This window comes from Strigops habroptila, chromosome 2 (assembly GCF_004027225.2).
Source record: "Strigops habroptila isolate Jane chromosome 2, bStrHab1.2.pri, whole genome shotgun sequence".
NCBI lineage: Eukaryota > Metazoa > Chordata > Aves > Psittaciformes > Psittacidae > Strigops > Strigops habroptila.
In genome coordinates, this window is record NC_044278.2 from 82,783,676 (window position 1) to 82,806,422 (window position 22,747).

A 22,747-nucleotide genomic window follows, 5' to 3' on the forward strand; every position below is an offset into this window, starting at 1 on the left:
AATGGGGAGCTTTGCTTCAGAATTATTGGTATAATATATATATATATATAAAATATAGCTCACTCAGGTCCACTTAATTGATTTGGTCATGATAACAGAACTTTTTTTTCATAAATTTTCTTTATTGTTTTGAAAAATGTATGAAGAATGCATTTGGTGCTTTGCATATGTGGTGCTTTCTATATATACTACAAAATGCTGACGGGGTAATGATAAATTTGCTTCTGGCATTGAAGGGCTGTATCTTGAGGTGACTTTTCTTCTTTTGTTCTTTATTCACATAATGCCATTAGTATTGTTTGTTACAGTGTAGGATATTTATAACAGGAAACATCTGTGGAGCAGTAATAAAGAATAGTTTTCATAAAGCAGTTTTACATTATCCTTCTACCAGTATCTGATAACAGTCACATTTATCTGGGTGTAGGAACGTTCTGACAGGTGTAAGGGATAACTGATTGATATAAACTCACTACTGCATGAAAATGAACCTTTTGATAAAGACATCTTAGTTAGAACTGATAAGTAAAGTACAGAGAACATAACTGTCTGCTATTATGTATCATTTTATTACCTTTATGTTGATCTTGATCTTTTAAATGGATAGTAAAGCATTGACAAAAGATGACTGAATATAGACATTTGTATAATGTACCTTTAGTGGGAGCATAATCTTTAGATCAAGGACAACTTAACAGGTAAAGGGCTCATAATTCATTAAAATAGAGACACTATCTAGTTCATAACATGAAAAACTTAAACAATGTGGTATTTTAAGGATTCAAAGTTAATACTTTTTCTGTTTCCTTAAAATATGAATCTATTTAGATTTTGATGGATTGAGAGGCAGATGAAAGTGCTGGCTAAAAATTAAAAATAGTTAAGAAATTTATTTCCTGTTTTATCAGTTCCCAGAGCTTTTATGGGCATATCCATGTTAACATCTCTCTGATATTAAGTTTTGAGCAGATGGATGCCGTGAAAATTATTACTTCATTTAATAAGATAGATAGAAATAAAACTGTTTCTCCACTTGCGTCTTTTCTGTGAACATGTTCTGACTGTAAGTGTTATTAATACAGCGTTTGGGTATTTTAAGGAAGAAAATAAATGGAAATCTGTAATAATCTGAAATCCTATAGAATCTAGAGACCTTTCTTTTGATTATGCAATAGCATCTTACATCAGCGTGTTCTGGGAGTCATGGAATAAACATCAGGAACTTTGATAATTTGACATGCATTGATTTCATTTCATATAGCAATAGGGTCAATAAAAATAGCGAAGAAAATTCTGATAGAAAAAATGTAATAGACCAAAGCACAAAGAAGGTAGACATCCACAGTATTTTATCATATGTTAGATATTACTTCAAAATGTTTGTGTAAATGTGTGTAGTCAGACAACATTAGTTTATGCTTATTTAGTAAAAAAAATACAGGAAATCCAGTGCTGTGTGAAGTCTTTTTGGTATTCAGTATGTTGTGATTTACTTCTTACAGTGAAACAAATACATTTTTTTCTTATATCTGAGGCTAGGACTCTAACTCCTCAGTACTACTAAGGTGGAAAGGGGAATAATAGAATCTAAAAATTAGTAATAATTGCGCTATTTCTTAACCACTTTTGATAGGTTTTTAAACTCCCATTTATTTTAAAGACTTAAACTTGAGAGGAAAAAATATATTTGCCTTTGTAGATCTTCATGAACCTTATGACATCATAATGTTAAAATAGTGAAAGTTTGATGTTATATGTGCATGGATGAATGTACGTGTGAATTTTGTGTTTACTGTCGGCTCATCAGAATGTGCTAAGTTGCATGAGATGTGGTAATCCAGTTCTTTCATTGACTGTGTTTTTATTTTAAATAAGAAGAGGGTAGTTTTATGGGATGTACTCTTAATCTGAGATTCACTGCACAATGGCCTCTTAAATCACTGGCAGAACATTGGCATTTTATTTTTAATCAAAGAGTTTTTCTGTCCTAAGTTTAAAGGAATTTATGCACATGATTAAGCAATTTCTTGAATGAGGGCCTTCATTTTTACCAATAGGATACTTCATGTGAACAGTAGTCTGTGCACTGTAATTAAAATACATTATCAGATGTAGCTTAATTAATGTTAAAACAAAACAAATGCTTGATGCCTTCTTCAAGGACCTTAAAAAAAAAGCTTTCCTGCTATTCGTGATTTGTCATGTTGTGCCAATGTTGAAAATGAATGAATTATGTTGCTTGCCGTAGTGACAGATTCTTTTACCTGAAATGTTGTTCTGCATATATCACTTGTCTGAAACCAGTTGTTCATATGCTGGAGAAGTCCGTGTACATCTGGTATGCAAATTATTGTCTTTTAATCTGTGTATGAATACAGCAAGGTTAAGGTAACAGAGGTCTGAAAAAATTAACATTGCATTGTCTTAATTTTTGTCCGTGAAATTCTAATGTTTAAGAAATGACCATGTGATCTACCTGACAAGACTCTCGTATCTTCTTCCCCGGAGGCCAGTAGTAAAATTTCACTTGCATCAAATGGCAGGAGAACTATGTGATTGTTTGTATAGGTTGTTCTACAATCTTTGAAACATATTAGCAAATGCATAATTCACATTATTTCTTCTCTGAGATCTTAATCCTTCCAATACATGTTTAGTATATGTGTGTTGGTTTAGTATTTATATTTTGAGCCCAATAGCATTGCTAACATAGTGGTGTTTTTTTGTTTTTTTGGTTTTTTGTTTTCTTGTTTTTTTTTTCCTGTTTCTCCCCCCCCCCCCCCCCCCCCCCCCGCCCCGTTTTGGGTTTTTTTGGTTGGTTTTTTTTTTTTTTTTTTAATTAATCCAAGGGGAATTACGTTGATCAATTCAGTTTTACAAATCACAGAAACTGTTATTCCCATTGGTGATACATGTAGGCTCGATAAAGAGGCTGAAGTCTAAATAAACAGAACAGCTGAATTTCTGTTGCACTTGAAATCACGGTCCCTTTAGTTAAGGAATGGGACTTACCAGGTACGAGGATAGAGGACTTTGACATACATAGCCATTAATCTGGCACCTTCCAGGAAAACTGAAATTTTCTTCTATTGAAAGTTTAAAACATAAAGCAGGGGAAAAAAAAAAAACAAACCCAAATTAACTCTTTACTGAACACAGTATTTTTGAATTTTCAAAATGGATTTCAGCTTTTTGAAATAATTTCTTTTAGAAAAAACATACAAAATCCTGATTTGAAATGGACATTTTGAAACAGACATTTTAGAATTGTTTTTGGAATTGCATCCTTGCACAGGCTTATTGGAATAAATGAACCTCTCCTGATCATTGACTCTCAATGTTTAGAGGCTGAATTCTGGAACCGTAACATGTATTAGCTTTGATGCCTTTTCTTTTTTTTTTTTTCCCTTTTTTGGGTTTTTTTTGGTTTTTTTTTTTTAATATATATATTTACAGGACTTGGCAATATCTGAGAGACCTTGTTTTCATTTCTGGTCACCACCTCAGCAAACTAATCAATGAGGCATGAACTGCTATCTGCAGAGAAAGAAATGAAAAATAAACCAGAGATAATCCTTCAGTTAAAAGGTTATTCTGTGCGATAAAAGCTATTTTGTTAATTTATTTACTTACTGGTACTGTGAGATAAAGTGAGGGAACAATTAGGGAATTCTAGTTGAAAGGATTTAAAAGGGCAATGACGACTTAATATTTTATTTGATTGACAGTATAGTTACACAGTTTTTCTTAAACTAAAAAAAAAGGGTTTGGTGTGTCAAAATTGTTTGGTTCAATTAGTATTTTTCTGCTATTAGTATTTTTCTATCAATCAGATCTTCATGCTCACAAATATTAGTCAAACTGTATTTTATTGGTATATGGTAAATGGTTAAATTAGGATAATAAGTTGTTTGTTTCTATAAAGTAATATTGGTTTCCATATTTTATCCCTGTTTTTCATATTTTCATATTTCCCGGTCTTCAAAATGTTCTAAGATGCATAAAAATTTTGTTGGTGTTGACCTATATGTAATCTGGTAGAGCATATTTGTAATTTGAAGACTTATATATTATTCAGTTTGGTTTATTGAAACTAATTAAAAATAATTTTAATATTCAGATAGTTCAGATAATTCTGAATATAAACACCAAGTGTAAGAAAATAATTAGCAAAATTTGTAGTTAGTTCTGAATATAAACAACAAGTGTAAGAAAATAATTAGCAAAATTTGTATCTCTTGCAGCAATTTATTTTTTCCTTTAGCAGAAAAAAAAAAATCTTCGCAGTGTTCAAGTATGCATTTTGGGATGTACTTCTGTTTAGTTGCAAACAATATTATAATAAAATGAATAATTTGCGTACACATTTCTACTGATACACTGCTATTTTGAGAATCAGAGATACATAGGGATTATCAGTCTTTCTGCAAGTCTGTCAGGAGGGTTTGATCTGTGCTTGGTAAAAAGTAACACAGTGAGCAGCCCCTTCACCTTCTGGAAGTGGACAAGGCTTTGTAGCATCGTGTAGATGCAGAATAATCCACCTATAAGAGATTCAATCTGTAGTTCATGATACTTTACAACTTCTGTCATTTTACGGGTCTGAGGGGTCTCTTTGCCAAGAAATTTTCTGTTTCTCTTCTGGTTCTTCATCTTTTCCTCTGCATGAGGACTGGTCTTTGCTTTTATGTTCTACTTGGAGAGCTGGTTTTCACTCTGCTGTTCTCTCTCCCACTTCCATTGTCATGCAGCCCATTTTTTTTCCAGAACCATGAAATTGGCACATTTTTTTTTCTGTTTTTTCCCCCTAGCACAGGAACAGAAAATATATGTTGCTTGATTCTATTCTCTCTAATTTCTTCTGAATTGTAGAGACATGGACCAAGGTCTCGCAAGTTAGAAGCACTTTTTGCAAAGGTGGGTTGACTGTATCTTCTGTGAACTACCACGGGTATGAGACAATTCCCACAAAAATATAAGGGAGTCTTTCCTTTGGTTATAAAGAAAAGGGCTCATGACCACTATTGCCAGTGGTGGCACAGTAACGATGCTGGAAGGGTATCAAGCAAATCTTCTTTCATGCCAAATCCAGGCAGTGGAGACTCTAATAAATTCCTGTGCAATCTTTGCTCCATGCTCCAAGGCAGAGGCTCTTTCATGGTCTTGAGCTTGTGCTTCCAAGGGAAGCATTTCGGTTTTCCTTCTCTCTTTGCTTACTGCCTCCACCTCATAGAACTGGCTTACCTGCCACACATTACCATTTTCCGAAGAAGCGATAAACATAGAAGAGGCGGATCAGATGAGATAAGTTCAACTTGGCATAGTAGAAATGGATTGCCAAAAATCTGTCAAGTCAATTTAGAATTTCTGAAAAAAGGAAAGAAAATTGGAAGCTGGAGAAAAAAGCGCTAAACCGTGCTTAGAGGAAGAGAATTAGTATAGATGAAGGCTGGGAAACTTCAATGAAACAGGCACCTTCCAACCTAGTAGTCATTGGCTGCATTTCATAAAGCATCACTTCTCGCTCCTCCCTCCTTCATAAAGCATCTTTGTTTCCTATTTAAAATCTGTGGTTTTCATAACTTAATAATTCATATTGGCATCATTGTGTGTTAGGTGTTTTCCAAATACACTTAGGCCAGAAGCTGTTCTGAAGGCCTATTGTCTGACATGTCCAGACAAACAGGCTGCTAAAAGAAGATATTGCTGGTATGCCTGTATGCTCAAGATACTAACATTTAACATTTGCATTGCAGTAATAAACTACCGAATTTGCATCTCATTTTGCTAGTTTATGTTGTACTTTGTGCAATACAGGATTGCCTCTGTATATTGGGACGTTATTAGATGAAAATTCCTATGCATGTGCAGAGTAGAGAAGCTCTACAGTTTAAGGCTAATTTGACAAGTGTTTTCAGTGATGTGATTGCTGCTGCAGCTGCAAGCCAGCATTAAGCTTTAACATGTTCTCATTCTTCAACAAGTTTAAGTGAATATAACCGCCTCTTGGGCTAAAGTTTGCATTTTTCTTCTGCTCAGAGTGGCCACACACTGAACTTGATTGTAATCCAAAGAAAATTAAATTCCTATATGTAATTACTGTGAAGGATGTGGTACCTAATTACAGCATGTGTACTAAGTGTCTGCAGACTTAAGTGGAGTGGTCATCACTTTCTTTAAAAACATGGTTACGGAAAGAGAAGAAAGATAAGAATCATAGAATAGTGTAGGTTAGAAAAGACCCTTAAGATCATCAAGTCGAACTTTTAACCTGGCACTTCCATGTCCACCACTAAACCATGTCCCTAAAGCACCACATCTACACATCTTTTAAATACCTCCGGGATGGGAACTCAACGACTTCCCTGGGCAGCCTGTTCTAGTGCTCGGTAACTCTTTTTGTGAAGAGTTAAGAGGTGGAGACCCTCAGCTCTCCCGTTGCAACAGCTTAATGGTCAAAGTGGATGTGGGGCACCCACTGTGTAGTAGTAAGCTTGTGTGTCTGAGAAAATTCTATAGGTTGGTCAGCAAGACTAATACCACAAACATGCCACACTTACTCTGAGATAGGACATCCTCCATCCCTGTTGAAGCTATCCAGGTACATGGAAGGGAATGAAAGATTTCTTTGACAAGAGAAAAAATGTGTTGGTCTGTGTCGTGATGATAAGGGCTTTCACCTATAAGGTGAAAAGTTGAGGGCTAATGTGTGCTTAAGTAATGTTTTCATGTAAACTAAGCAAAGTCACAAGTAGCCAGAAATCCTTCTCTCAGATGAATAGTCTTACTGATGTTAGATTTATTTTTTTCTTTCTCATTGTAGTTTAGTAGATCTCTCAGTCTCTTTTTCAGTCTCAATATTATTATCCTGACCTGCCTACAGGATGATGAGTAGTTTTCTTTGTAACAAAGTAGGGTTATATCCCTCTGCTTGGATTGAGAAAGTCTTTCTGTCTGTGTATTTCACATTCTGGAAAAGTAGTCTATACTTTAAGCTATTGTATACAAGTTAGTGAGTGCTTTTTTCTGAAGTAGCTGTGTTAAAGGTGAGACCTGTAGCTGCCTAATAGTTAGGTGACATGGGCCTCTCTATACAGTGTAGCCACAAACACATCCCAAAAGTACTTTATGTCGTCTTAATGCAGGTGATTTAAAATAGAAGGGGATGAATAGATTTTGGAGGGTGTCTCTTGTTCTCCAGAGGAACATCATAAATGACTAACTTTGACCGAATACTTCTGGAAAAATTGGGCTAGTTTAAATTAATATTTCCCCTTACAACTTAAACAAAAAATAAAAAAATCAATGCCTGTAAATGAATTTTTTCATGCAATTACTAGAGTATGTTGTAATGAAACATTCACTATTTACAGACTGACTTCTTCATAACTTCAAAACATATTTTACTTTCTTTTTTCCTGGATACTTAAGTCCACAAGTGAGCTATTCAGGTTCCAAAATATAACTGTGTATCTGAAACAACATTACAATCTTTTCAGAACTGATGGGAAATAGTGCTACATCTGATACATTATTTATCAAGCTATGATTGCAGGAATAACAAATATCTTAATTAGTGGAATTAATCAGTTATGCCTTTATACATTAGTTGCCTGTAGTCCTCTATAAGAAAAAAAAAAGTTTCTTCTGTTATTCTGCCTTTTAAAAATGTGGTTATCATGCTCTCCTTCTTTTAAGCATTTAGAACAAAGTCCTGATAGTTTAATTACATGCCTTATTCAAATGCAGGATCATATGAACCTGTAATGGCTCAAATCATCTGTTTACTAATAATTCATCCAGTAGTGCTTTTTTCTGAAGGGAGAAGGGAAGGGAGAACCTTATCTGCAGTTTCACTTTGGTACAGTATTATAATTATAAAAGAATAACAATATAGTTGTACAGTCTGCTATTTAGTTCATGGTTTTTGGGTGCATTTAGGCTATTGAATTAATCTCACTTTTAAACAATAGAATATAATACTTTAATAGCTTGCCTCTGCACTGGCTTTGTAGGATGCTGAAATTAGTATTATAATGTACTGTGTATAGTTTCTGCTGAATCTGATTGCTTTAGCAGCAGTCAGTTTGATAGTATCAGGTTCCAGCTTGCATTGCTGGGTCAACATGGACCCAGGCCATTAAAGGAGAAGGGTTCAGGGAAAGTTCATTTCTATTGTTTTACCATGGTTACAAAACAGAAAAAAAAGGAGAAATCCTGCATTTGTAACATATTGCTTCCTTGGGCCCTGAAGGTAGTGTGATCTTTTTTTCATCTTAAATTGAACACAGAAATATAAACCTCCTGATTATCTGTAATGTAAACAAAGGAATATTTTGTGATCACTTTTAAAGTAAAACACAGATGTTCTGCATTGACTGCTGATGTCATTAAACAAAATGTTTGTATTCATTTAATTTGATCTTCCAAACTGCTAGCATTTAAATTTGTTACTAGGTCAATAGAAAAATTAAAACTTCATACCAGCTGTTGTAATACTGACTTTTGTTTACATAATTTTCACTTTAATTAACTCACAGTAAGCCCGTTGAAATAAGTATGTTTGCTTTTTCTTTAAAATATAACCTGTCCATTGAAGCATTTTCTTTTTAGTGTGGTTATAAAAGAAAGAAACATTTTCATGAAAAAGCATGATCTTAAATGTATCATATATGTTTTAACATTCACGGCAAGGTTGTAAACCACTTATGAGATACGATTATGAAAGGGTTTAGATCTTAAGATAGATGTGTTCATTACATATGTAAGAAAAAGAGAGAAAGCAGAAAGGAGTTTTCACAGCATCAGTATGTTTTACATGCGATCTGTTGAAGAAGGCTAATTCTAGAGCAATGAGTACTTCATATTGCTGAGATATTGCATGAGTACACAATGAGTAAATTGGATAATGGTTGCAATATAGAATAAAATTTGCTATCTGTACCAATATGAAAAAATTCTGTAAAGCAAACAATTGCACATTCTCTTAATGGAAAGATTTGCATGAAATCTGACTGAACTCTGAAGGCTGTGGCACAGCATAATCTTGAACAATACGTTCTTGTTTATAAAGGTCTTTATGTATAATTCCCATAAACCACTTTCTACATAAGTGAAGCTGTTGGTAGATCTGACTGTTCCATAAGTCAAAGAGACAGTGGCATTCAAGACAATGTTAGTTATGGAAACTAGCTTACAGGGATGAGTCTGTAATTGTTATTTTCCAGAGTTGCCTACCTCCATTATTATTAAATGTGATCTCATTAAGAAAAACAAATTTCACAATATGCTAAGCTGGGCCAGGATGAATGTGTATTTTAATTTAAGATCTTTGGGGAACATGCAGATAATATTGTTGACTTAGTATGTGTCATTAATCTTCCAAGATGGTGGTGCAAGCCACATGCTCTTAGGGTCTGTCTACCCAAAGATGTTTACAAGAGAGGTCTGTGGTCATTCAGAAGAGTCATCTCACTATACCATTGCTATTGACTGAATTGACATTTGAATCTTAACAATAATGTTGTCAAAGGAGGGAAGAAAAAAAAAAGGAAAATACATGATTGTTTGGCATATGTGAGAGGAAACTTTATAGGGTGCAAATGGGTACTAAGTAAACTCTACTATCCTTTGTTTACCCTTGACTACACTTCCAGGTTTGATATCCCTTAGCAAATGACACCTGTTTTTTCAGTTGACTATGGTGCTTTTTTTCTTTTTTAAATGATTGTGTTAATGTTACTGAGCCCACTAATCACCTGCCTTGCTAATCACCTGTAGGGATTGTAGTCTGTATGTACACATACTACAGAGAGATACACACACACGCATATGTGTATATGTCTTTGCATATAGAATCATACAGTTGTTTAGGTTGGAAAAGACCTTTAAGAACTTCGAATCCAACTGTTAAAATACCTCCAGGGATGGGGACTCAACCACTTCCCTGGGCAGCCTGTTCCAGTGCTTGACAACCCTTCTGGGGAGGGTATTTTTCCTAATATCCAATCCAGGCCTCCCCGGCACAGCTTGAGGCCATTTCCTCTTGTTCTAGTGCTTGTTACTTGGAGAAGAGACCAACTCCACCTTGCTACAACCTCCTTTCAGGTAGTTGTAGATTGTGATAAGGTCTCCCCTGAGACTCCGTTACTCCAGGCTAAACACCCCCAGTTCCTTCAGCTGCTCCACATAAGACCCTTTACCAGCTTTGTTGTCTTTATTTTGATACATTCCAGCACCTCGGTGTCTTTGTTGTAGTGAGGGGCCCAGAACTGAACACAGGATTCGAGGTGCAGCCTCACCAGTGCCCAGTACAGGGGGATGATCACTGCCCTGGCCCTGCTGGCCACACTATTGCTGATACAGGCCAGGATGCCGTTGGCCTTCTTGGCTGCCTGGGCACAAGCTGGCTCATGTTCATCTGGCTGTCGACCAACACCCCAAGGTCCTTTTCCACCGGGCAGCTTTCCAACTGCTCTTCCCCAAGCCTGAAATGTTGCATGGGGTTGTTGTGACCCAGGTGCGGGACCTGGCACTGAACCTTGTTGAACCTCATACAACTGGCCTTGGCCCAGTGATCCAGCTTTTCCAGCAGACCAACACTCCTGCCCAACTTGGTGTCATCGGCAAACTTACTGAGGATGCACTCAATCCCCTCATCTAGACTATCAATAAAGATATTAAACAGAACTGGTGCCAGTACTGAGCCCTGAGGAACACCACCTGTGAGTGGCCACCAACTGGATTTATCTTCATTCACCACCATCCTTCGGGCCCGACTATTCAGGATTTTTACCGAGCAAACAGTACACTCACCCAAGCCATGAGCAGCCAGTTTCTTCAGGAGAAGGCTCTGGGAAACTGTCAAAGGCTTTACTAAAGTCTGGGTGGGCAACATCCACAGCTTTTCAGTCATCCACTAGGCAGGACACCTTTTAATAGAAGGAGATCAGGTTAGTCAAGTAGGACCTCCTTTTCATAAGCCCATGCTGACTGGGCCTGATCACCTGGTTGTGCTGTATGTGCTGTGTGAGGGCACTCAAGATGATCTGCTCCATAACCCTCCCTGGCACTGAAGTCTGACTGACAGGCCTAGAGTTCCTAGTGATAAGCCTTACAGTTCTGTCATGATAGGCAGGCTGGAGATACTCGTCTTTCACCATTTAGTACTAGATGAAAGTGTCGCAGAAGTTACAGTTGACTTGTTAACATACTGTCCGTTTCTCTAGCTCACTTGAGTGATGCATAGTCTCACAACCCGTGGGGGAGAAGATCACAATCAGTCCCTACTAAAGATAATAAAATCTAGATTGAGTCGTCCTTTGCTTTAAAGTGCTTTGGGACCAGAACACCTATTGCCTTGGGAATATCAGCCTAGAGACTCCCTTGTCTGGACACTGTGGCACTTCATGGTCTACATATACTTATGTATGTATATATATAAATATATATACACACACACAAACATATATCTCACATAACAGTTACTGTGTGAGAGTGAATGTTTTTTCTAAGGACTAAATCTTTTAAGCCCAGGAGTCCAAAGCATGTCTTGTCATATTTTTTGTTCCACTTTCCAGGCTCCTTTTGTTTATCTAAGCCTGTATACTTGGAATATACAAGTATATTTAAAAACTGTATATATTAAAAAACTGTAAAACTTTTCTCACTTTTAAAAGACAGTATAAATGAGAAAGCATCATTAAAAACATATTATATGTTGCCACTTTATTCAATTCTATTAAAACTGAATATATCTGATATCCAGGTCAAAATTTAGTGAAGGATAATTGTTTGTGACAAGATTCATCTAATTTGCCATTTTATTGCAGTACCTTCTTCCTAAAATATTGTTAAACTTCTAGAAAAAATGCATGAGCTCAGTGTCCAGTTCAAGATTGGGTGTGCTTTTGTATCGGAAAGCTTTGAAGTAGTGAAGACATCACTCTGACCTTCGGCCAAGCACGTAACCAAGCAAGTTTCTGATCAGGGTAATGTCTAATTTAATTCCTGTTCTCTAAAAGCGATAGTCTTCTGCTGATTATGTTTTTTTTCGCTAAGAACTTGATCCATTACCACAGAAAAAAGCCCAGTTCTGCCAGAACTTCTTATTAACAGCATGTGGTTTGGTTAAGTAGGTGTTTCTGTGATATCATATTTAGTACTGGAGTGAAGCTTGAAACTGCAAATCCTAATTTGAAGTCTTAAGCAAGCAGAATATCCTAGGGAAAGCATTTGCATTGGTGAAAATGTCCCACTTAGTTTGAACCATGATACCTTGATCAGCGTTTACAACATCTTACATTCAGAGATCACCAGCCAGAACAAAATCAGGTGAAAAAACTTTTGGACTAATTTATTCGATGATTTTGGATTATTTTTCATTTCCAAGCCCTTAACTCAAGTTTTGAAGCTAAAGCTTTCAGAAAAGTAGAAAATATAAAGAATCAAAATATAGTTGTGAATTGGCACCTGCTTTAACTCTTGTCTAACTTGAATGGGCATGGAAAGAAAATCTGTTTGTAATTATTATGATTAATTTGTATTTCATTATCATCTTAACATTCAGTCAGGATTTGAGCTTATTGTGCTACAAGCTATAAGGACAGAGCCAAAAGATAGTTCTGTATGCATGTTACGTATGGAGTTGTTCCAGGCACAGAGCATGCCAGTCAAACATCATATGGATGTATATACTGGCCAGCTGTAGTATGCCTTAGAAGAGTGTGCTGCAAGTCTGTGGTGCCATTTTGACCATCTTGGAAGTCATACTCCTAAAATAAAAATCTCTTATATGAAATTCTGCTCTCTGTATCCTATGCTGCTGAAGATGTGAAGTTCATAAAAGGAAGGATGAATTGATTTAATTCAAGATGAGAATACATGTACAAGCATTGCAATAACATGATGGATTTGGTCTTTTATTTTGGGGGTTCTTTGTTTTGGCTAATGTGAGATGTTTTTGAGAAACACAGATCTTTTCAAACACAGAGCAACAGTAGTTTAAATTTATTTCAAAGTCTAATATCTTTACTTCATAATGACTTTGGACATGGGAGGTAGAGGGACTAGAACATGTATAAGTTTTCTAGTCACAGCGTAAATACAGAGCAGATCCGTAATTAGGCATGTTAAAATACATATTAAAATAAACTTCTCAATAACTGATTTATGGCTTTCTATAGAGTAGATCCTTTGTTATCTTTGATATCTTCCTATGCAACTCTATTGTATAAAGATTGCAAATGGAATAACCAGTATTTCAAAGAATTATGAATAATAATAAAAAAATCTTATCAGAAGTAGATACATTTGTCAACTCTGTTATCTAAAACCACACCACTTAACAGAAATGACTGATCAACTTTTCAGAGTTTTCCTAGGATAACACATTAGTAGCAAACTTATTTCTGATAGGCAAACTTTACCTAAGATAGTTATAGGACAGCTTTGAGCACTGGCTGTGTTTCAGGCCTGCAGATAACATACCTACAAACACTAACGGTTACGGTGATATAATGCTTGATATAGCTTGATAGCACTGCACTGAATGACTTCTAAGTTGTTGAAAGGATAACGGAAGTGTCTTTGGTTGCATCACTGTAGTATTTCCACTTGGACCAATACTACTGTCTGTCTTTTTTTTTTTTCCTTCCTTCTATTTTTTTAGGACTTGGGACTCTTGGATTGGTATTCTGTATCATCCAAATTATTCTAGTTCTACTGTTTAGGAGGGGAAACTGCTGCTATTCATATGGTTATGGATGTTGCTCTGCAAAGAAAATGGGAGGTTGAATTTGACTGATTGTTTCTGTTCCTTGCCTTGCACAAGGGAAATATAATACAAGGCTGCATCTAGACTTACAAAGTTGGAACACTGTAGTGCACCTGGGATCTGAATTTCACAAGAAGATTTTGTGGAACTGGGTACACAGGGTTTTCACTATGAGTTTGTATTTTGCTCTGTTTCGGAATTACAACTAGAGTATACACAAGGATTTACTATTTAAAGGGTATTTACAAGGGCAATCACCTCTCTTGTATCTCTTGGTCCACATGGGGTGTAAGTGATGAGCATTGTGCTGGGGGTTGCACAAACCCATTGCTATATTGATAGCTGGTTTCTGTCCCAAACAAGGTCTGAATGACAGAAATGAAACTCATGCTGCACATATTCTTTAACTTTTAGCTACTGGTATCAGATAGGAGTGCAGTCAGTCAGAGAGTAGACTCATTTCACCAGTGTTACTTGCACAGTGCTGCCCAACATAAATCTCTCACTCTGACTCTAGATACTGCCTGCTCAAAGAAACCTGTAATTTTTAATGCTAAGCTCTCATCTAGTAGATTTATTCATAGAATTGTGTTTATTCATATGTACAAACCACCATATTGAAAGTTTTAAATTCTAGATTTTAATGAATACTTAATTGTTACCATCAATCTGTGTTACATCAGCTGTTTGGTTATAGCTGTACAGACTAACGGAGAGTCTTTTCAGTATTTCATATCACCACAGTTACTCTCAAATGTACAATAAAAGTCACTTTCAAGCTTTTATTTAGGTGGTTCCAGCAATTCTTTGGAAGTGTATGGTTAATGAGTGTGGGTTTTCAGAATTAAAAATAAGGTGAATAAAGGGCAGTGAACATTAACCACAGTCTCTGGCAGAAGCTAGAATAAAATTTTTCATTTTGAGTATAAATAGTTTTTTAAAGGGCAAAGGGTTTAAGATGTAGGCAGCTTCATTAAAAAGGTGACAGTTCACTTGTTTCAGCATTTCATGCAAAGAATTGTGGCCAATTAAGTGACGAGTGCATTCATATGTTCCAGTGGATACACTTACATGATAGGACTCCATTATTAACTGTTATGAATAAGAGTAGCATATTAATTAACAAACTGCCAGGAGAACCAGAATATTTTCAGAAGATACTTACTTTGAATAGTACAAAGTTGTTTTTTTAGTTTTGTTTTGTTTTGTTTTTTTCTTATTTGAGCTTAAATAAGCATTGAAATGTTTATGTATCTCAAATTTAATATAGGTGGTAATAAACCCCAGCTCTGTGACCCCTTGAGCAATGGTGTGTATGTTTATTATGTAGGTGTTTTTTCTTGTTGTGTTTCTGGTTTTTTTTTTTAGATGGCTCTCAAAATGGCAGCTGCTGCCCAGTATGTCCTACTGGAAAACAAACCAGATGTTATTTTTCTAAATGAGTTAAACAAAAATTTCTTAAACAAAGATACTTATGTTATATATGTGTGGTTATATACATGTTCAAAAGAGGAGTGTGTTATTATATTCCTAATTCTGCTTTGAGTCTAATTGGTTATTTGTACATGTAATTATCTGATTTATGTTCACAAATTCGTAATTACATGTGCAAGTTATATGCAGAGATGAATGCAGATGGTTTGAAAACAAGCCTTGAAGCAGGACTGTTCATTCCAACTAAAGTTCATACATTTAAATCATTGTTTCAGGCCATATGCAGACTCTAACAGACATAACCACATCAGTTACACTTGCTTGACATTAGGAATCATCTCAGCAACTTGAAACTTTTTTTGAAAAATGAAAGCTTAAAATTCTTTTAGATTGTGTCATTCTGGATCAAACCTGCCTTTCTGACCTATTCGCTCCATGCTTGACATTTTTATAATATACATAGTAGATGTTGTTTTGAGAGGATGTTTTTAGAATTAAAAGCCTAAGAAAAGATGAAAACAGTTGAGGAAAAAATAGGCTTTGCATCTGTTATAGTTTGGGGTTTCATGTGGGTGAATAACACTGTTAGAAGGAATCATTTAGCTTGCATATTTAAATTATAGGGTTAGGGTTTCTGCTGTAAGGTTGAGTGAAATGGGAAAGGCATCTGTTATAACTCGACAGAAAGAGCCTTTGTGGGAAGCGTGCACTTTAGGTCACTGCTTTTTGTAGTTCTTTTGTAGTTGCAGGAATTATTCTGAAAAGAAAGCAATGTAAATAGAGGAAGTAAATATGATTTTGCAAGGTTTTATGGTTGGTATTTCCAGTATTCCTAAAAAAGTTTCTTCAGGATTCCAGTGCTGAGATTTCTACTTCTGTTGGATATTACAAGTACACTTTCTGACGCAATGTTTATAGCAAGTAAAAAATCTATCAATATGGTTTGAATTTATGCATGAGTTCTGTTTAATAATTGCATTTCATTGTTCTTTCAGACTTATTTTCTACTCTAGCTTCTATAGCTGTCACCATCAGAGGCTTGTTTTTCAGTTATTACATAATCACGAGAGCCGACATACTTAAGTGTTTGAAGAACTTTCAGGCAGATCTAGTGTTTCAGCTAGTTAGATGAAGCAGTGAACTTTCTGGCTTAATTTACTTCTGACATCATAATTCTGCCACCCAACAGAATTAGGTTAATTTCTTATCTGTTTTTCCCTTTCCAATAGATGACTTGCAGATCTCAATTCCATTAAAAGACAGTCACATTTCAGTAATATTTTAAACTTATGTACAATCACAGCTGTATTCAAATCTGGTACTGTAATTTACTTCAGTAACGGTGGGATTTCTAACTGTTTTTATTTCCTTTCTTGACCTTCAGGTCACTCATATATTCAAGTAGTATGGTCAGACAGGTAGAATCTTTTTCTTAGATTCTTTCATTGTGTTTGTAGTGGAACTTCAGCCATCAAGTAAGAGCTGGCAGGTGTTGCTGTAGTATATATTCTATATATTCTTGCACTCTTGTACCTTATCTTTTGTACTGTTGCATCAAGAATATTCCTGATCTTGCTGAAAAGCAGAGTGATTTGGGCTGTAGTGTTGAGGAAGATGGAAATGACATGATAATTACATGACTGGTCTGTTAGGAAAAGAAATGATTCACCAAGATCTTCTCTACCCCTCAAAAAACCCTTAGGATCCTAATACTAACCAGTGCTTGTGTATTACTGGGGTAAGATGGCTTTGGAATGGGATATGGAGAGCAATATATTTTGTTCCATTTAACTTAATTATTTGGACCACTGATAAACTGGTACCGCGTTTCTGACCAAATATCACTTTTTGGCCATTTTGGTTCAAAAATAGCAGTAAAGTGTTCTGTTAGTGAAATGCAGTAATATTTTATCAGCATGCTTTCTCCACTACTTGCTTGTATAACATGCTGTAATTCTTTTGATCATTAATATACTCCTTTGTGAAGATTTTTAAACAGATCTTTGTACTGCTGTCTCAGTAAGTCCTTCTAATATATCATGAGTTCAGCACTAATTGCGTGAGAACATTTTCTGCTTAACTGTGAGAAGAAAAATAAATTTAAGGTAATTGCACTGAAAGTTTTATTGTTTTGTACAAGTAAATAGGACATGGTGTGATTTCTAATGTTTGTTTTAGTAACTGCCAAAATAGATATATGCCCAGTCTTGGAACTGCATTCTTTTACTTTGTTTTTGAGTGGGAGTAGAAGGGGAAAACTTTAAATAGTAAAGTATAAGGTTTAGATCAATGTACTTTGTCATTTTTGTGCCTTTAAAGTGTTAATTCAGTGCATTAGAAATATTTATGAAGGTTACCTTGGCAAGCAAATGTTTTACAACTAAAGGAATTAAATTACACAAAAGGTTTAGTCAGGCTTCTTAGACCTTATTTTTCAGAAATGACACACCCTTGGCTCACGTCTTATTAGTGTGAAGGCTGCATGTGTGACACTGAGAGCAGCACGGAAGCTAAAACCAGAAATACTATGTATACCATGAGAGAAAAGTCCACTGAGTTTGGTTACAGGTTGTCAGAGGGCATCGCTGGCTTTGCATTAAGTCAGCAAGTAGCCTCAGACTGTGACATCCTCAGCCCTTTTGCAGTGGTCATCTTACGGTGAGCACAATAATAACCACTACCAGCAGTGGTTCACTTAAATTTCATTCAGCTGGCTTCTTTGAGGTCAAAAATACTGCGTCAGGCTTTGAAGCACTGTGAGGGGAGGTAGAACAACTGAGAAATAAAGCCTGGGTTTTCAATATGTACCTAAATGAGACACATAAATGCTGATGTAGCTAAAATTGATATTGATATTCAAAGCTGTTCTAAGCAGTTCTAAGAACATAAAAAATACATTAAATAAATACACCAAATGCTTGTTACAGATTTGCTGCCTATCACCTCCGGAGTGTAGCTCTCCCTGCCACCCTCCAGTGTTACTGATTATAAAACTGCTTGGCCAATGGTAGCTTCATTACATCATGTTTGCTCAGTTTCAAATGAGGACAATATTTCTGTGCACTTGTTCTGTGTAACTTGTTCATAGACAAGGTTAAAAATAAAACTGTAAATGTAGAACACCGGCCCTGAAAATAATTAGTTTGGGCTAGAAAGGCTGTTTGACTTCTTACAGCTGGTCAGAGTTGCTCTTTTCTTTAGGAGTACTTCATGTATTGAATATAATTTTAAAGCGTGAAACTTTGTTTGTCTAGAATTAATTTTGCACAATTATTCCTCAAAGCCAGGACATAACAAAGATAAAGCACATTATTATCTCAACTTTGTTACACACTCTTTTCGTTTTATAGTAAATGTTTTGCCATGCAATCAGTCATCTGTAAAGTGCTAATAACAGACTCTGAGAGGTATATATGACTCATGAAGAATTTCAGCTGTTTTGGAACCAATACCTTCCTTGGTGCTCAGAGTTCTAACAGAAGTCAGTGGGAGGTCTAAGTGTCTGAGGCTTTCAGGGATGAGACCCTAAATTTTAAAGTTATGGCTGTCTTCTGGCAGATAGTGAAAAGAGATGAATGAAAATCCACTTACTTTTAAATCCTGTAGGTAAACCCATACCTATTCTCCCTTCACCTCTTTCCATGTGATTGTACAGGACCAGATCTTCTGCTGATTATGTCTGCTTTTAATTGTTTTCCACTATCAGAGTGATTTCTAGAAGCAAGCTCATACTTTGATAGTATAGTCAGAGGTGTATAAAACTTTAGAAGTATAATCAAAGCACAACATTTTAGCTGATAATAACTCCGGATTCTTCCATTTTTTTTTATTTAATTCAGCCATCTGTTGTCTAGATTCAGTAACACAGGAAGGATGTAAGACTAATACATGTTGATCGAAAGACCAAAAAAGAACTACTTTGGAGAAGTTGTATTTTAGGGCAATATACTGTCAATTATTTCTCATGTTTTGTACCTTTCATGCCAGTCAGTGTGGAAGACATATGCATCCTTTACTTCAAAGCTGAAAATGCTAGAGCCGTAGTATTCCTAGAAGTATTTATGAAAGTTGAAGGGATGAAACACAAATCTGACCACAAATTGATGGATTTATTTTTCAGTGGTTCTAGAAAGTGTTCTGAATATCTAATAGCTGATGCTAATGAAGAAAATATTTCCCTCCCTTCTTTAGAATTTCAACATTCACCAGTCTGCATGTTTGGTTCCCCTTTCTCATAATGGTATATTGTAATTGTAAATCATGGTAACTGTCTAAAAAGCACAAAGCTGAGTTGTCTGAGGGAGTGTCTTCTGAGCCCTGAAAAAAGTCAGCACATTTTGATACAAGGCTTACAGAAGCCTATATAAGGCAGACAAATTTTGAGGGAGCGAAATGCATTTAGGTGCTCCACTTTGAAAACAGAGGACTAAGTAATATGTGGTCGTGTAGGAAGTTTTCTTTTTTATTCTGCAGCATATGTTAAGATACTCATGCATGAAAACTTCAATTTTAGAAGGCAAAATATCTAACAACTTCCATATTTGTATTTCTAAAAGCAGAAAGAGTGTCAAAATGTCTGTGGCATATCCCTTTTAATGGGTAGACGAGGAACTGGTACCTTCCCTTTGACTTCTCCACAGGTCCTTAAAACAGTTAATCATTGTGGTTTCCTTGAATCTTTGTTGAAATTGCCAAATTTCTGCTCTCTCTAATTAATCTTCAAAGAATGAAACATTAAGAGATGAAGACCAGCTATGATTTCCAGATGTAGGTCTGTTTCTTCTAGCGTCTTCTTGCGGAGTCCCAAAAGATTCCTTGATTTCTCAGTACTATGACCCCAGGTATTCACAAGACTTATATTGGCTTTTTGTGTTTTGGCACTTCAGCCTGTTTATCTTAGCTCTAAAAAAATTCAAACGGCAGTCATTTTCAAAATCAAAGTGGGTCTGCTTTGAGTAGTTTACCCATTGAGATAATTAGCATTACCTTAAGGAGTTAGATGGGTCTTCAGAAGAATCAGTGGTGTTCTTCCAATAATTTTATTTACACAAAAGACAGAATCTTAGAATATCTTTTACATCTTTATAAATGCTTACATATAAAATATAAATTTGAGTAAAAAAATTCTTATCAACAGTTTTTAAATGATGATTTTTTGTGTTTCCATGACATCAACTAGAAGAATAACTTATACTGCTTTGGTGCTTAAATATATCTTTTGCATAACAAATCAACCCATAGCTATTTAAATTGGTTTTTTTTCTTTTCATACTGAAAACAAATCTACATCTGATACGAAATAGGAATGTGGGTACTTTGAAGCAGTCTCTTGTCTTGGAATGAAAGTCGACATGTCCTAATGTAAAAATAAATAGGTCTTTACACAAGTTTAGGAAAAATACCAACAAAATGATCCAGTAAGCTGTTTTTATCATCTGTTTATGATAGTTAAACACATTTGCTATGCTTTTAGTGGTTTTTTTTAAGAGTTTATCATAAGGCTATAAAAATGCTAATGAACTACAAAACAATATGGAAGTTTTCAAATAGAATCAAAGTTAGTATTTTTTAAAGTAATTTTTACAAACCATTTATTCCGTAAGTCTGGTAATGATTCATACAAAATTCTTGCAATTTGCATAGTTTGAAAACAGTTCTTATAAAATGGTAGTATTTCAAGTTAGGAATTTCGTTAAGGAAACAAGTACATAATATAAATAAAAAATTAAGACAATTATTGTTACTTAATCAGTTATTGGGGACAATCAAATTTACTAATTTTGATTGTGTATTGCATAGTCTGCCATGACTCTAAATCAGAGCTTCCAGACCTTAAGAAGTAATTCTTAATGTGTCTTAATGTGTTTTTCTGCCTTTTCATAAGGAACAAACGTTTCTCAAATACATAAATGCCATTTTATAGTAAACCGTGATTAGTGCTTTGTCTTTTAAAAATTATATCAGAATGAAAAAGCTTTACTTCTCAGAAATTTCACTTAAATATTCTTAGTTGAATTGGAATTGGGAGTTTAGGACTTCATGAAAACCCTTACTTGATAAAGTTTGAGATAAATCGTGGGGTAGAGTTGGGCTCTACCCTGGGCTAACTGGGGCTCCTTTATGGTTTTGAAGGTGACAGGCCTTTTGTATAGAGCAGTGTGATCAGTTTGATTGTAGAAGGCAACCAAGGAATTTTGTCTTGGATATTTCAATGTCACTTTACAATTTTGTTCCATGGGTATCTTCTCTTAGGCTTTGAAAAGGGGTGGTTTTATTCCTTAAAAATCAAAGACAAAAGCATTCAGGCTTCACCATGGGTATATTTGGTAGAAAGCATCAAAAAGAGTCTTTGCAGGCATGGACTTCTTGGTTTTCTAAGACTTGGAAGCCATCAGTAGGTTGCGCATTATGCCATGGCACCCTGCTTGTGTTTTTTATGCTGTTGTCAGGCTCTTGCATACTCATATCGCAGCAGTGATTTGAGAAGAGTGGATCATCATAGGTATTTAAATTAAGCCATTAAAGTTTTCATACATTGTGGCATTTTTTTGGTGGGTGAATATATTATAAACACTCCATTTAAATCAGATAATTTTTGACTATAATGTTTTTATCAGTTTTATGTGTATTCATGGTATGTTTATTTTTATTGTAACTCACAAAAGAAATTTCAGAGAAAAAAGGAAGATGCTGAATTTGGTTCTGTGAGCTGGAATAAGACAATATTATTTTTCTACAACTTTTTTCTTGTAGTTGTGAACATGCAACACTTCTGTTTGTAGTCAAGAAAGTCAAAAATCCCAAACCAATCAAAGAAATTATCAAGCTTATAATTTTAATAATGACCTTAGCTCAGGACATTAAGTTGGGAATTAATGATCAGTTAAGGTTAATGACTCAATGCCTTGAGTCATTAAACTCCAAGAAAATGCCCTGTACATTGATTGTTTTTGGTTTATTAAAGGTACGTTATAGAAGTTGCAAAAAAAAAAGGGTATTTCCAAACACAAAGGGAAAGAATATGAACAGAAAACAGAGATATTTTAGTATCTGCCTCCTTCTGCAGCCCCAGCATAGCTAAAAATGCCATATCCTTATTAGAATTTTGTAAGTGTGAGGACTTAAAGGGCAAAATCTTTCAGAGCCACCTTTCTTTCTTTCTTATTTTGAAACAAACGAAGAACCTCAAATGTTTGGCAAAGCATAGGTTAACACTGCAGTGCTAGGACTGCACATCACCTTTTTCTGTGAAGTTATTCCACAATGTCCCCTAAATAAGCAGTTATAGGATACTGCAGTAGTACAATGCTGTGATCTGTACATAAGAATACAAGCCTTTGGATATATGTCATACGTAGCAGGTACATATTTGCATGTAAGTGGGTAATAAGTATTTTCATTGTAATCTGTATCTAATTTGTATGCTACTTACACAGTCCGGGAGACGGGAAGTTGTGTATGAGAGCATTTAACAGATAAGGAGTGCTTAAACCTGAAGCCCTTTATTTTTCCGTACTGGGCAGATGTAAGCTTAACAAT

The 22,747-nt window shown here is 35.3% G+C and overlaps 1 protein-coding gene across 1 annotated transcript in view; it reads left to right on the plus strand.

Annotated features, from left to right (window-relative positions):
* The window catches only part of DACH1 (dachshund family transcription factor 1), a 377,909-nt gene that overhangs the window by 131,672 nt on the left and 223,490 nt on the right, over positions 1-22,747 (plus strand).